We start from the raw sequence: 16,463 nt of genomic DNA on the forward strand, positions 1-16,463 counted from the left end.
CAAGGTAAAGATTAAAAGGCCAATCTAGAGAATATGTTGCTTGTCTCTCAGCCAATTTGGCTGCACAACTTGATGCTTGATTTTCATGCCAATTTGTGCTTAAGGTGAGAGGCATTTATGCTGATCAAGGGAATCTAGTTGGTATTTATTGCCCATTCATAGTTAGCCTGATTAACTGGTAATGAGTCACTGTGGTGATCCCTATTCCACTAAAAAAATCCATTCACTCTTAAAAATTGGAGGATTTTTAAAAGTGGACTAACTTGAAACTGAATAATTTGCTTGGTCAGTTGTATAACTGAAGATCTAATAATGATGGTAAGTTTCCTTGAAGGACATTGGATGTTACTGAGTCAGAGATAGAGATGTTTCTGAAGAAGGATCTGACCCAAAATGTCAACTTTCCTGGTCCTCTGATGCTGCCTGGCCTGCTGTGTTCCTCCAGCTCCACACTGTGTTATCTTGGATGTTACTGAGAACCGCTTTCCATTTTTCAGATCTTTTGATTGTTCTCTAACTGTGGAATGATTCACCATCTTTCTAGCATTGAGATTTCTGTGTGTGAATACTCCAGATAATTCAGATATTCAGAGAGGCCAAACCCACTGTCCCTGATTTGTCTTAAATGGTTGGCTTTCAATATTATTTTTTGCCAAATAGGCATCCACCATGCTAGAGAGGTATCATTGGCTTGCTGCCTGATCACAAACATAACTTCAGGCAGTGGATTACCTGTTGGTCCTAGGGAATGTGTGGAGGTATAAAACTAAAAATAAATGCCTCCAAAATATGTTTGTGGTGAGTGTTATTTTGATAGAGGAGAAACACCCGCTTGTTGTCAAGTAATCCTCATGCCAAGTTAAATCATACTGGTCAGTAGTACCTTCCTAATAACAGCCTGGGCTGTGTTTGAACTGAAGCCAGCATTCCTGGCTTGATGCGAGTATTTTGAGTTGCCTGGTGTGTGTTCATCGATGTTGAAATGGTCTACTACCAAGGAGGAAAGGAAAGTGGGAGTGGGGTTTCTCTCGGAAGAGGGTCCCTTCATCTGAATCCTTACAACACTTGAATGTTGTAGCATTAAAATCCCTGCAGTGGGGCAATCCTGTTTGTTGAATAATTACCTGTTTTTGAAGTGAATTGTTTTCAATTTGTCTTAATGCTTCTTTCTTTCTTTCACAGATATCAACATGAATTTCAATTGAGAGGTAAGTGAGACAGTTACTAGCTCCTGTGGTTTTGAGATACTTCTGAGTCATGCTTCCAAGTGAGGAGTGTGGTGGATGAGAACTTTTACGCCCTTTAACTTGCCTACACTTTGGGATCCAGGAATAGCGATTTCAGTGGATTGTGTCGAAATATTTTTACTTCCAAGCCGTCACATTTCCAAATGCAGGTGATCAGGCATAATGTGGAGGCACACAATGTGATTTCACTTTTTCTGCTAATAAAAGTGCAGTTCACACAAGGTTGGATATTGAGTGGTCCCTGGAAATAGTTGGTGTACCAAGGATGGTATCATAAGAACTTGCTGCTATCAGGCTAGAAGTCAGTTGGTGTCTGATCATCATGAGCACTTAGGTTCATTGTGGAGTGTGTCTCGGACTCTGTGCCAGGTCAGTGAAGGTGGGCGGACTTGCAAATTCACTTTCATCCTGTTGTGCACATGTCTTTGCTGTCTTACTGAGCAAACACTAATCTTAGTGCTCTTCACACTGACTTTGCTTTCAGCCACGCCACGAATCCTGTTCTTTTGTAATTCCTCATCTGTCCCTTTCTCCACTGTGAGCTATCCCCAATCGTTGCACAATCCGGCATCCCCTCATATGCTCCCTTAATCTTCAGTGTACATCCAAAAATAACACCAGCACTTATCTGATGCAACTGCCTGATTATCTGTGTCCCCCTTCCCTCAGCAGCAAATACACTGGATTAATAAATAGTTGTGTGTCTTGTAGCCATTCCTGCATTGACACTGGCAGAGGACTGGTGAAAGAGACAGTTCATGGTTATTATCCAGTAGAGGAAGGAACACTGGAAAGTGGACATGAGGAATGTCAGATCAGCCATGATCCTATTGAATGGTGGAGCAGGCTCGAGGGGCCGAATGGCCTATTCTTACTCCTGGTCTTATTTCTTTGGTCTTATGGTTTAGGGGATGTTGGGAGTCTGTAGCCTGACAACTTTTAAAAAGCTCCTCAAGCGTCATAACATTCAGGACTGTGGGCCTGGTGCGAGAAGGTGACATTATTGTAGGCAGTAGTGTGTTTTTGGTGGTACAGACTCGATGGGCTGAAGGAACTCTTCTGTTCGAATTCTATGATTAGTTGCCTCCTTGAGAATCAGTAATGGCGAGTGGTTGACTATAACTTGTAACAGAGCGTGAAAGTCTCCAAGGCAGTCACCTGCACTCAATGTTTTTGGGCAATTGCATAACTTAAACATGCGGGGCATCATATGAAAAACATCACCCTCTGCTCAGAGTGGAGAACTCAGGAGCTCATTCCTCCCAAGGATGTCCATCGTAGTCTGTAGGCACCAGCAAGCCAATGGCTCCCTAGGCAGTTAGTCCCCTGGGGAAAGAGGACAAATGAACACACTAGAGCATCTAAAAGTGCCCATGACGGTGGGCACAGCCCTCTTCAAGCTCGGATCAGTTGCACAGATGCTGATCCCTGTTGTCAATGAAGAATTATTCACAGCTGTTATGCAGTTCTGGACTGTCAGACACCCTCTGAGCACAGAAGGTAGAGGAGTTCACCTCCAACTCCAACATCTATGGAAAAGTATCACAACTCTGTTCTTTCCATTTTAAGAATCTGCTTACCTTTGCATGTGGCTCTCCATATACTGTTTCAGTGCATGACCTTGCAGATGATGGGAGGCAATGGCCTAGTGGTATTATCATTGGACTGTTAATGCAGACACCCAGATAATGTTCTAGCGACCTGGATTCGAATCCTCCCATGGCAGATGGTGGAATTTGAATTCAATAAAATATCTGGAATTCAGATTCTAATGATGACCATGAATTCATTGTTAATTGTTGAGGAAAAGCCCATGTGGTTCACTAATGTCCATTAGGGAAGGAAACTGCATCCTTACCTGTCCTGGACTACATGCGACTCCAGACCCACAGCAATGTCGTTGACTCTGAACAGCCCTCTGGGCAATTAGGAATGGGCAATAATTGCTGCCTAGCCAGCGATGCCCTCATCCTATTATTGAATAATAAAAAAAGACTTTATCCAGGAGTAGCGCTTCATCTGGTGCCTTCTACAAGTTGGTAGATGGACCAGACGTAATCCTCTGACATTTCCCAATCTCCTGTGGAGGAAGAATTTGATCCCCTCCTGTTTCAAGATAGGGAGAATAGTGAAATCATGTGTTGGCATATCTTAGCTGTTGACACACACACATGCACACATTAATCAGCACCTGACCTTTTCCAACTATAGCAGCCTGCCCCTCTACGTGGGCAGATAGAGGACTCTGGGGCAGGGACCATTGCAGCCTGTAGGAGCCTGTGGTCATGAGGACATAAGATGTGCAAGCAGCGCCCCCATATCTCTGCTGAATCAATAGATAATGCCATGTAGGAATGCCAGAGACAGGAAAGCAAAGCTGACTGTATGTCTGTCTGTGAGTTACATCACAGCAAATTCTCCAGTTTTGAATAGCCTGTGCAATTCTTCTCCTGTATTGATAGAAACCATCGAAATGTTAACAAGCACCCCAAAACACTCATGCTATCACTGTTGTAGTTTTTAAGTTGTGTTCCACAAATTAACGATAATCTCCCCCCTCCATCCACCTGTCATGGGGGTGGTTATTATTGAGTTCGTGCTTCACTTGTTTAAAAACACAAATGCCACCCTATAAACTTTGCAGCCTGCTGTGCACAACAAATTGCACATGGTACTTGTTTTTTTTTTGGTGGGTGAAAGAAACTGCCAAGCTTTAACCAATCACTCGCTTCACATGCATTAACAACTTTCATCTGTTGCTTAAATTATTAACACATGGTCTGGCAGTGGCACTCAGGATGAAATTCCTGTTCATAAAAATATTAACTTGTTGCGCTGACATTTGGTAAGCCTCATTTTGTTGAGGTTTTGAAATATTGTTCTAATTTCAGGTCACCGCTTTTGCCAGGAAGGTCAAATAATTGAACAATAATTGCTCCTTTTTTCTCCCTGCCTCAAGTTTGCTGTGATTTTTGGACATTGTACAAATTTTTGAGTTATGCCAGCATTCTGGACTAATTCAACACACTAAGTTTTTCATTCAACATGTTTTATACACAACTTTAAAAAAAACTTTTTTTAAAAGGGGATTATGGCTCAATGATGAATGGTTTGTTTCAATAGAAAGCATGGAAGCCTAATGGTTCTTGCACTAAACATATAGCCTCAGGTTGTAAGTTTAAACCTCGCAATGGGTGGTTGTGAAATTGAATTAAAGAAATCTGTTAATTTGAGGAATTGACCATGAATGCTTTTGGGCTATCATAAAAACTTAATGTGCTCATTTAAAACACTTCAGGGAAGGGAAACAAACACTGAGTCTGGCCGCCATGTGACCCCAGTAGTGAAATCTTGCTACAATCGGGGTAATTATGGAGAGGCAATAAATTCCATACAGTGTCTGAAAGATTCAACTTCTATTTGCTGTCAAGATTTTGACGATAAGGGATCTTGTGTGGGGATACCATAGAATCCTTACAGTGTGGAAATGGGCCATTCGGCCCAACAAGTCCATACCGGCCATCCGAATAGCATCCCACCCAGACCAATCCTCATACCCTTTCCTTGTAACCCTGCATTTCCCATGGCTAATCCGCCTACTGTACACACCGCCGGACACAATGGGAAATTTAGCATGGACAATCCACCTAGCCTGCATGCCTTCGGATTGTGGGAGGAAACCGGAGCACCCAGAGGAAACCCATGCAGACACATGGGAAATGTGCAAACTTCACACAGTCACCTGAGGATGGAATCAAACCTGGGTCCCTGGTGCTGTGAGGCAGCCATGCTAACCACTGAGCCACTGTGCCACCCCCTTTTTTTTCCAAATAACTTTTTATAACATGTTGTGGTGCTGTGAGAGGCAGAAGCCTTGATCCTTTAGTGGTAGTGAGAGGGTGAACAGGACAAGGACAGTCCTGGTGTCGGCACCACTGGTTGCTTTGTGGCTCTCAATAGGAACCATTTCATTTGAGTGTCAGTGCTGGAGTCAGGCAGCTCAGTCAGTATCGGCAGGGACCGCTGTAATAACTGGCAATATGTTGAAAGAGCTGCCAGCCTTGCATTCACAGCAGCCACCATGTTGGAGTTCTTCACTTAAAACTCCAAGCTACCAAGGAACTGACCAGAGGACAGGAGCAATGGCAGAAGGAAGACATGGGGTGGCTTCACCATTCACCCTTTCAGGCTTTCTTCTGGTTTCTAAGGTGAAGATGAGAGGTTCTCGGAGATAGGAAGATAAGGCCTGTCCCACTTACTGAAAAAAGATGGAAGCTGCAGGGGAAGTCACCCTCGACCGAATGCTTATGGCAATGGTCTCTTCTGTCTACCAATGTGACTGCTCCTTACCTTGCATGTAGCAATATGAGCAGGTGTGATTGGTATAGAGAGGGCTGTTACATATTCTGTCAGAAGCAGGGCTGTATCTCAGAGAGATGTCCATCCGCCTTTGAATGCCACTTGGGTTTATTCAGAAGACATATGCTTGTGGGATTTGTGCCCGACATGTGACTTTCTCTGTGGAGAAACTATTATTTTGAATTCTATCACCGTCGATGGCTATCAATGCTGGCTAAAGACCCTTGTACGGTAGACAATGTCCACTGAAGTGAAGGCCTTGGGTTGGACCTTAGGCTTCCTGTGGCATTGCTGATTAGCTTGGCACGTCTACCGCATGGTGAGGACAGGTGCACAAAGGTGAACCAACCTCACGTGCCCATCGAGAGAGATGTGGAGGTCCAAGTGCCATTTGGGTGAGGAAATGGGAAAGGTTAATTGTTTGTGTTCTCTCACTCTGGGCCACATTGAAGGACCCAGAGAGACCAGGGTCCAGCCTCCTGCTTCTGCAGTGACACATCATTTCATGTTCACCCACCCACCAGTGCATGTGTCTCTGTCGATGTGCATATGTGTCTGTCCACTCGTGTCTCTGTTGGTGTACGTATGTCTGTCCATGTGTGAGAGTATGTGCGCGCTTGTGATTAAATCCGAGGCCACAAGCTGCTGAGGACACCACAGATAAGCGTAAGAAACTGGGGGAAGTTGAAGGCCAGGGTCTGAACCATGTGTGACTCCACACTCGCAGCAATCTGGTTGACTCTTAACTGCCATCTGGGCAACAATGGGTGAGCAATAAAGGCTGGCCCACCCAGTGATACCTGCATCCCATTAAATAAAACTTCCAAACAGGCTAAATCTACCACAGAGAAGGACAAGGGCAGCAGACAGTTGGGAACATAAATAACTCCACAAAGGCTGGTATCCCGTCACCAAGTCACCTTTTATTTACACGTTCACAGTACATGACACTGACCCAGTGAGCACAGAGCCGGCTCCTAGAGTCGGCAGAACCCCTGTTTATATCTGTCAGCAAGGACTCCCTGATTAGCCCAGGTTAACAGCTCCAATCAGGAAACTCATTTTCTCTGAGGCCCTGCGATCACTGAAATGGCCACGCTGGTATTGATCTCCATTAGAACTGGGCAACCATTCAACCAGATGTTTATTTCGATTGGTTCTGATTTAGATGTTGCTAAGCAATTTAACTGTTCCAAACCATATGTAGGTAGGCTTTCCAGGGTGTGCACTCTCCTAGGTACCAGCCTATGAGTTCTCTCACTGAATTCTGGCCTAGTGGGACTCTTTTGCTGTCTCAAGACTACATACTGGCAGCAACTACAATGGCTTGCCGGCCCGGATCCTTGGGAAAATTTTAACCGTTTGGTCGAGGCTTGGGTTTGTTTTTGAGTTTTGCTGTGGGCTGACCTTGGGCCCCTCTGCTTAGGATATGTGCTAAGTGAGACTGTGCAATTGCCTTCACTCAGATGTGGTTTCTCCAAGCTCAGTTGGCCTGGCGAGGGGCTCCATTTCCATTGAAACACCCTGTAACTCAAGTGCTCCACTTGGTGCATTTTCCAATGACAAAGCCAGTTGTAGTGCCTGTTTGAAGTCCAGTTGGGCTTCACCCAGTAGGCACTTTCACACGGTCATGTCATTAATCCCTCAGACCAAACAGTCTCTCAGCATCTCACTTGGAGTTAAACCAAAATCGCATTCTTCTTCCTGTGATCTTGACTTCATCAAAAATCCTGATACGGATTCATGTTCTTGAGCAGCTGAGTTGAACCAATAGCATCTCAGAATTAGAGGAGGCTTGGGCTTGTAATATTCATTAGCTAAATGTGTCAACTTTTGAAAGCTTTTAATAACTAGTGTCTCAGGGAAAATTAGGCTTTAAATAACCAAAAAACCTGCAGGTCCACAAGCTGTCAGGAGAATTACTCGTTGCTTTTCATCTGCCCCACTGTCATTTGCTCAGACAAAATAACGCATTCTTTCCACATAGTGGGCCCAGTCATCGGCAAGATTGAATACATCAAGCTTCCCAAATAGCGGCATGATGCCAGAACCCAATTCAAAGATAACTGTTGCAAGTGAATCTCTTCAGGGGTGTGTTTTCCTCTCGTTGCTACTGATATAACTCCATGAAGGCTGGTATCCCATCACCAAGTCACCCTTTATTTATACGTGCATAGTACATGACATTGATGCAGCTAGCTCAGAGCTGGCTCCGAGAGTGAACAGAACCTCTGACTCTCCTGTTTATAGCTGTCAGCCAGGGCTCCCTGATTGGGGCTGTTAACCGGGTCCAATCAGGGAACTCATACTCTATGAGGTCCATCTGGCTGACCTCTTTACAATCATTATAATTACCACCTTCAAATTCAGGCAGATTCTAAACTCCGTTCTTAACAGCTATGTAGGTGTTGTTAACCCCCTCCCCCAATAAACTGCAGTGGTTCCAGAAAGCAGCTCACATTCTCCTTTGCAAGGGTAATTGGGATGGGAAATAATTGCTGCCTGTGACCCCCTTTCTCCCCACGAAACAATTTTAACAAAAGCTTGACTGTCGCTGAGTGTCTCATGGGGCATTAAGCTGTTCCATTATCCTCACGGAGGTGGCTCAACACCAGAGTAAATGGCAATAAAAGTATTGTGGATGCTGGAAATCTGACCGAAAAACGAAGTGCTGCAGTGCTGCGGAGGAGAAGATGCTTCCTGCAACGATTCCATTCCATTCCCCCAGTTGCACCATCTCTGTCACATCTGCCTGATGTCACCTTCCACCAGGTCACCTTTGACATGACCTTTCTCCTCGCCAAGAATCCCCCACATTGACTCGGCCATTCATTGTGTCTGACTCATCTCCTGCATTTCTGTCTTTATTCCTCCCCCTTCCTCTCAGAACAATGATAGGGTTCCCTTGTCCTTACTTTCCAAACCATCAGTTTCTACATTCAAAGGACCATCCTGTGCCATTCATCTCCTTCATTCTCATTGTCTGAGGTCCCAAACATACCCTCCAGGTGAAGCCGCATTTTACTTGTACTTTGTCTCAATCTAGTGCACTGCATTCTGCTGCTGACAATGTGGCCTCCTTTACGTTGGCAAGACCAAACACAGACTGGGTGACTGCTTTGCAGAACACCTCCATTCTGTCCACTGGACCTTGTCATTTCAGTTGCTTGCCATTTCAATAAACCACTTTGCTCTTATGCTAACACTTTCATCTTGAGCCTGCTTACAGTGTTTCACTGAAGCTCAACACAAGCTGGAGAAGCAACACCTCATTATTCGCTTAGGCACCTTACAGCCTGTGGGAGTCAATATTGAATTCCACAATTTCTAAGCATGACTTCAGTCCACCTTTGTTATTACATACCTCACCACCCTTCCTTGGCCATGTCTTGTTTATGTTGTGATGGAGTAACTTAAGGCTGAGTTTGTTGAAACTCAGGTGTATAATAGCTTCTTTCTGGAGCCATCTGCAATTCCATTCTAAAAGTCAAAGTCACAAATGACATAAAACTCCAGAGGTAGTAATGCAGGGACTCTGGTGTCAGTATTGTGTGAGTATTGTTTGAATGGTGTTTTGAGGTAGTGTCATTATACTTTTACATTATACTTTTACTGTGTTTAAATCTTTGTGTTACAAGTAAATAGTTTGGTTTATTCTATTTTAATTCTTTTTGTTCATAGAGTTCTGTTTTATTGTTAAAGCAAAATTGTTTCAGCAACTGTGTTAAGCATTGTTTTACCAAGAGACCAATTTGTTAAAACAAAAATAAATCAATATGTGGTCTATCAAGCCAGGTTTCTGTGTGGGATCTATGTTGTCTGGTAATAACTTCAGCTCAGATCATAACAGTGTCTCGTAGACTTTGCTTTCAGCAGAACAAGCCAATTCTCTCCTTTTTCACACCTATCATTAACACCTATTTTATATCTCTATGACTCCTTTACTACCATTAGTATTCCCTTGTCTTTTGCTCCAGGTACTGTCTCTACCTGTTTAACTCACTACTGCCCCTTTTCTGTGCTACCCCCACCCCCATCGACAACAATTGATGATCAAGATTGACTTCAATATTTTGGGGTGGTTAATTGTTTTTGGGACTTTAGAAATTCTAATAGTATTCATTACGAAAACTGAAGTTCCATCACAGTATTATTTCTGATGGTTTTAAAAATGTCCCAAACAGCTGAAATTCAGAAGAATCCCAGCCAAAAGGCTGAGTTCATCCTGTGGAGGCCAGTAAGTAGGATAATATGTTACGGCTGTAAATTTGTTGGAATGTTGGGACTGCAGGAGATGAAATAGGCTGCACAAGTGCTTTTATCAACTGCTGCCAACAGGCATTAGACATTTGATTAGTGGTTTATAAGGAACAAACATGTGTTTTGTTGGGTTTTCAAATCTGTGATTTATTCCAGCCACCTTGTCATTATTTTGGTGTTGCACGCTAGCAAAACTGTATTTACACTGTACAGTTATTTTTTTTTGCTGACCTGTAATTTCCTTTGCCCTTGAGGCTTTTATTAACAGGATAGGGGAAGAATTTTTTTTCGAAAAAGCTTTTTCAGGTTGGCACGTATTTCAGGGAATAGCAGTATGTGGCCACTCTGCTGTGAGGTAAAGCAGTGTAGCCTGCAGTGTATCAAGAAATAGATGCCAGTTCTTGACTCTTCTACCTAGGGCGGGAGCTGTACCCAGACCTATCCCTCAATCCTCAAAACCTGTTTCCAACCGAACCAATCAGATTATTTGTCTTTGAAAGGTGTCAGGTTCTTTTATTTACTGCTTTTCAGGGTTTGATTCCACATTGAAAGAAATAATTATTTTATGATGTTACTTTTGAAGCTAGTTCAGTAGATTTCATGTGCTCATTTGGGTCAAATGAACTAACATAACGTAATGTGCCTTAATCTGTGAAGGCAAAGACGTGGGAAATGAATTGAATTCCTTTTGGAGATGCTATAGATCAATGCAAAGGAATGCTGCTGTGGGGTTAGTTAGAATTGTATTGGCCCAGATTTATTGCTTTTCAGTGTAAAGTGTGCACATCAAGGAGAATAATCCTGCAGCTACAATTATAGAAAGCTGTCTGCATTTTAGGGGCAGGGGTGTAGAGAAATTATTTTTTATCTTGCTGGGCATTGTCTGTGGGATTAGCAACTGGATGCTGATTGCCCCAACCAATCAATCAGCAAACTTCCCTCATGCAATATAAATTGGTGTTCCCTTTTTGGGATTTGGTATTCTTGCATCTGTCCCAATGACAGCAAGATTAAAAAAAACTGAAACACACTGTTAGCATTTTTTTCTTCCTTGCAAGTAATATTCCGAAACTGTTTCCTCAAGGCAGGAGCTTTGACACACGTGTCAATTTGTCTACTGGGATCTTTTATCCTGCAAATCTGAGGACACCCATCCCGTACTCATGCTGAGCTGCTTTTTTAAGTTAGAATATTTTCAATATGTCGTTTCCTAAACACTGTTTTGTGGCGATCATAGTATGACCTTAACCATGGAGCCTGATGTGACCTTTGCTAACCTCTATGTTAAAGAAAACATATGAAGTATTTAGAAGGAATGGATATTATAGTCAACCATTAATAATTAAACCATTTCAGATATTTTCAATGGGTACCTTATTTTATGAGCCAGCAATGGAAGTAGGACTATCCTATTACTCCTACCCTATTGTGGCAAACAGTTATAGAATCATAGAGCTGTACACATGAAAACAGACTTTTTGGTATAACTCGCCCATGCCAACCAGATATCCTAAATTAATCTAGTCCTATTTGCCAGCATTTGGCCCATATCCCTCTAAACCCTTCCTACTCATGTACCCATACCTTTTAATGCCTTTTAAATGGTGTAATTGTACCTGCTTCCACCATTTCCTCTGGTAGTTCATTCCATACGCGCACCACCCTCTGCATGAAAAGGTTGCCCCTTGGGTCCCTTTTATATCTTTCCCCTCTCACCTTAAACCTATGTCCTCCGGTTTTGGACTCCCCTACCCTGGGGAAAAGACCTTGGCTATTCACCCTATCCATGGCCCTCATGATTTTATAAACTTCTATAAGGTCACCCCTCAGCCTCTGCTGCTCCAGGGAAAATAACCCCAGCCTATTCAGCCTCTCCCTATAGCTCAAACCCTCCAACCCTGGCAACATCCTTGTAAATCTTTTCTGAACCCCTTCACATTTAACAACATCTTTTCAATAGATGGGAAAGTTATCAATGATTTTGTCGCTTTTTAAAATTTCTGCTGTCTGTACTATGGGATAGATATTCTACTTTGGTCTTTTAAAAGTCACCTAAAAGTTATCTTCGGTCGACATTGACCATGTGACCAATACTGCAGCTTTCTCTATTGTGACTGCACAGTCTACTGCACTAATGGGAATTCTTTTAGATTTTTCACTGGTCAGCTGATCCAGTGGCGTCAAGTGAAGTGAATTCTTCCCATTGAACTGTGGTTGGCGGAGCCCAGTGGGTCAGTGCCTGTAAATGATTGATTCGAGTTGTTCGTACACCCCACCCCCATTATCAATAACCCCTTACAAATAGTGGGGAAAATACTTTATTTGGACCCTTTCATAATATCATGATATTATGAAATTCTAGTTCCCTGACTGTTGTGTTTCCCGTGTGATAAGTGTAGACAAAGTGTAGACAAAGTGAACAGCCATATGCTTGTGGCCAGATAATCTGTTTTGGTTGAGTGGAAATTATTGGCCAGGACCTGAGGGAGAACAACTTGCTCTTCAGAATAGTGGAACATGATCTTTAACATCCACTTTCAGACTAGACGGAGCTTCAGTTTGACATATTGCTGGAGAGACAGCAGCTCCTAAATGCAACCCTTCTCAGAGTAAAGGTAAAGCTTCCAGAGGACCCGTAGGGCTGCTCTCTCAGCAGAGAGAGGCAATTGGTGGTGATTTAACCGGAGGGCCACCATGCCTCAGGCAAGGTTGTGGGACCTTCATGGTGACTTAAGCTGTTGTGTGAATTGAACCCACGCTGTTGGCATCACTTTGCATCACAAACCAGCCATCTAGCCAACTGAGCTAGCTGATGTCCCAAAACAGTGTCCAGATGGTGGCTTAGGGCCTGGGCCCTTGAATTAAAAGTCTGATGCTGTACTGACTAAGCTACCTAGGTGAACTTGCCCCATCAGGTCCTCCAGTGTTTGGAGTTGGCAAGGATGATTGAGTTTTGAATTAAATGGAATCCTGCGAGAACATGAAAGGACAAATCTCTGACCAAGACCACTATATTCTTGTGAATTGTTTAATATCATTTTTAAATATGCTGCACCAAATCTGTACAGCATCATATTATGGCAGGAGGCCATATTGTTAATTTGGCCCTTCAACCTGACTGTCTATCCAGTGTTTTGGCTTTGAACTGACCACCAGCTGTAATTTGGACAATCCTGCAGGTCTTGCAGCCTTCTCCAATCAAACTTGCAACAATTTCTATTTGAGATTTTTCCTGTAACAATGAGCACCCCGAGATCACAGTATGGTTACAGCACTGAAGGTCCATGTTCTGTGGCAGCTGTCTGAATGAGTTTCTCACCTAATGCCATCCTCTTACCTTCTCCCTGTAATTCTGCATTTTGTTCCTTTTCGGATGATAATCCAAATTCCCCCGTCATCCTTGATTGAACTCGCTACAGGGGACTGAATTCCAGAACCTAACCACTTGTTGCATGAAAACACATTTTTTAACCTCATGTCACACTTGGTTTTACTGGTTATTGTAACTCTTTGCCCTCTTATTCTCGATCCTTTCGTGTGTGGTAATACTTTTTTCCCTACTTATTCTGTCTAGACCCCTCATCATTTTGAATATTTCAATCAGATTTCCACTCAGCCTTCTCTTCAAGAGAACACTCCCAGCTTTTCTCAGTCATCTTCATAACGGAAATTCCTAAATACTTGGAACCATTGCTACACTTTTCAGCTTGATGATCTCTTAGTGGGTGTGAATGATCTCAAATGGAAGGAGGAAGAGAATTAAGCCAGTAAGGTTTCTCTGCTGCAGAAATGCTGCAGTCATTATGTTTGACTGAAAACCCATTTGGTGCATTTTTGCATCCAGCTGTGTGACAATTTCACCCTCTTTATAAAAGGTCAAAAGCATCAGGCAAAAATGCAAGGCGAGTATGTGAGTACTCAGAGCTGACAATTAGAAAGTTAGGGCTTGTCTGCATTGCAGTCTAATGCGTTATGATTTCAGGATAATAAAGAATAACAGTAGTTGTGAAAGTGGTCTTTATTTGTTATCCGACCACTGTAGTCACTGAAATGTGTTTCTGGTAGACAACATATTTCTGTAATAAAAGTTTGGATCCCTCCCAGTAGGTTTGGCAGAGACTCCCAGTGACTCTGCTGCTGAGAATGCTTGCCTTCACAACACTGCCCTCATTTGTCTTCAATGCCTCTAATAATAACTCTGTTAAATAGGTCAAGTATCCAAATGTGGATGGTATTTAACCCTCTGAGCATTTAAGTTTCGCAATGCCAAACGCTTCTGCTAGTATCTGGAACAATTCAATGTTGCAGCAGAAAAATATTTGTAATAAGCCAGCTGTATGGGGACTTGTCAGGAGAGAGGTTTCACCTTGATGTGCATTGCCTGACAATGGTCAAGGCAGGCCCAGCTGAGGAATGGATCATTACCTTAAAGGGAAGAATGAACAGGGTTACACAGTAAAGTGAGAAAGTAGTCTGAGTGCATTGCTCATTTGGACAGCTGGCACAGACATGACAAGCCAAATGGTGGTCTTTGCTAAATTTAGTTTATTCACTCAGGGACTTTGAGCGGATCCCAAGGCTGGGCATCCATGAGGCACTGAGGGCCTGCAGCAGCAGCAGAATTGAACCACAGCACAATCTGCAACCTCATGGTCCGACATATACCACATGCAATCAGGTGTCTTTGGCTGAGCCAAGATTTGAGAAGGCAGCAATGGATCATCCACTTGGCACTTCTGGATGAAATCATAGAATCCCTACAGTGTGGAAGCAGGCTGTTTGGTCCATCAAGTCAACACTGACCCTCTGAAAACCTTCCCACCCATACCCCTGTAACCCCACATTTCCCATGGCCAATACAACTAACCTGCACATCTTTGGACTGTCAGAGAGAAACTGAAGGAAAGCCACACAGACACGGGGAGAATGTGCAAACTCCACACAGACAGTCACCCGAGGATGGAATTGAACCTGAGTCCCTGGCGCTGTGAGGTAGCAGTGCTAACCACTGAACCACCCTGCTACCCGAAAGCCAACTGCACCTGGTATTCCCAGGCAGTCTCCCAGCCTAACCAGACCTGAATCTGCTTAGTTTCCAAGATCCGACGAGATTGAGCATTTTCAGACTAGTACGGCCATAGATTGCTGCAGATGCTTCAGGCTTTTCTGTTGCACTGATGTTGGATGGGGATATCTCTAGAGCCTCCTGCTCCACCAGTTAGTTGTTTAATTGATAACCACCATTCATAACTGGAAGTGGCAGGACTGCAGAGCTTAGTCCTGATCTGATGATTGTGGAATCACTTTACTCTGTCCATCACTTGCTGCTTATGCTGTGTGACACTCAGACTCCTGTACTATAGCTATGCCAGGAGTGCCTAGTAGTGGTCCTGGCATGCCCTCCTGCACTCTCCATTGAACCAGGGTTGATCCCCTGACTTGATGGTTATGATTGCATGTGGTATATGTCGGACCATGAGGTTGCAGATTGTGCTGTGGTTCAATTCTGCTGCTGCTGCAGGCCCTCAGTGCCTCATGGATGCCCAGCCTTGGGATCCGCTCAAAGTCTATCTCATTTGAAACCATGAAATCTCTGTTGTGTTGTGTGACGTTATCCTCAATGTGAAGATGTGACTTTATCTCCACAAAGATGGTGCTGTTGTTACTTTTACCAGTTACTGTCATGAACAGGCATGTCAGCAGTGGACAGTTTGGAGAGGAGGTTGTCAAACATATTTCTCCCGTCTTAGTTCCTTTACTGCCTGCCTTAAACATAGAGGAGCAGCCATGTCCTTGAGGATTTGACCACCCTGGTCGGAAATGGTGTTGCTGTGCCATTCTTGGTGATGACCATTGGAAATCCCCCACCCAGAGTCCCTTCTGCATCTTTACCAGACTCGGTGCTCCTCCAAGTGCTGTTCATCATGGAGGAGCACTGATGCATGAGCTGAGGTACGCATCAGGTTTCCTGAATCCATGACCTTTGTGGGGTCTGGTTTCAATGGCAACTCCTTCCCGACTGTATATCACTGTTCTGCCACCTTTGCTGGGTCTGTCCTGTCGATGGGACAGGAAAAGTACAGAATTGACTAGAATATCCTTTATTGTCACATGTACTCAAGTACAGGAGTACAGTGAAAAGTTTATAATGTTGCCCCATATGGTGCCATCTTAGGCACAAAGTACCTAGGTACAGATCTTACATATAAAGTAGAGTAATGAAGGGAAAAAGAAAGAAAAAAAAGTTGCATTACTTATAGTTGTTCAGAGTATAAGTTTAAAAAAGTGAGAAATACAGTTAACAAGATAAGCATTGCAGTCATTCCACAATGGGCCTGCAGTAGATCAATGCCAGGGGCTTCCACATGTGGTCTAACTGAGCTCACAAGCCGCTGACAGCTCGCACCAGTTCCCAGGCCAGCAACCATCCCCCCACCCTGACTCCACTCGGGCTTCCAGCCCACTGACCGTCCCCGCTCTGCTCTGGGTCTCCAGCCCGCTGACTGTCCCCACTCCGAGCCTCCAGCCCACTGACTGTCCCCGCTCCGAGCCTCCAGCCCGCTGACTGTTCCCGCTCCGAGCCTCCAGCCCACTGAC

Source organism: Rhincodon typus, chromosome 30, assembly GCF_021869965.1.
Source record: "Rhincodon typus isolate 14 chromosome 30, sRhiTyp1.1, whole genome shotgun sequence".
In the NCBI taxonomy this organism is placed as follows: Eukaryota; Metazoa; Chordata; class Chondrichthyes; order Orectolobiformes; family Rhincodontidae; genus Rhincodon; species Rhincodon typus.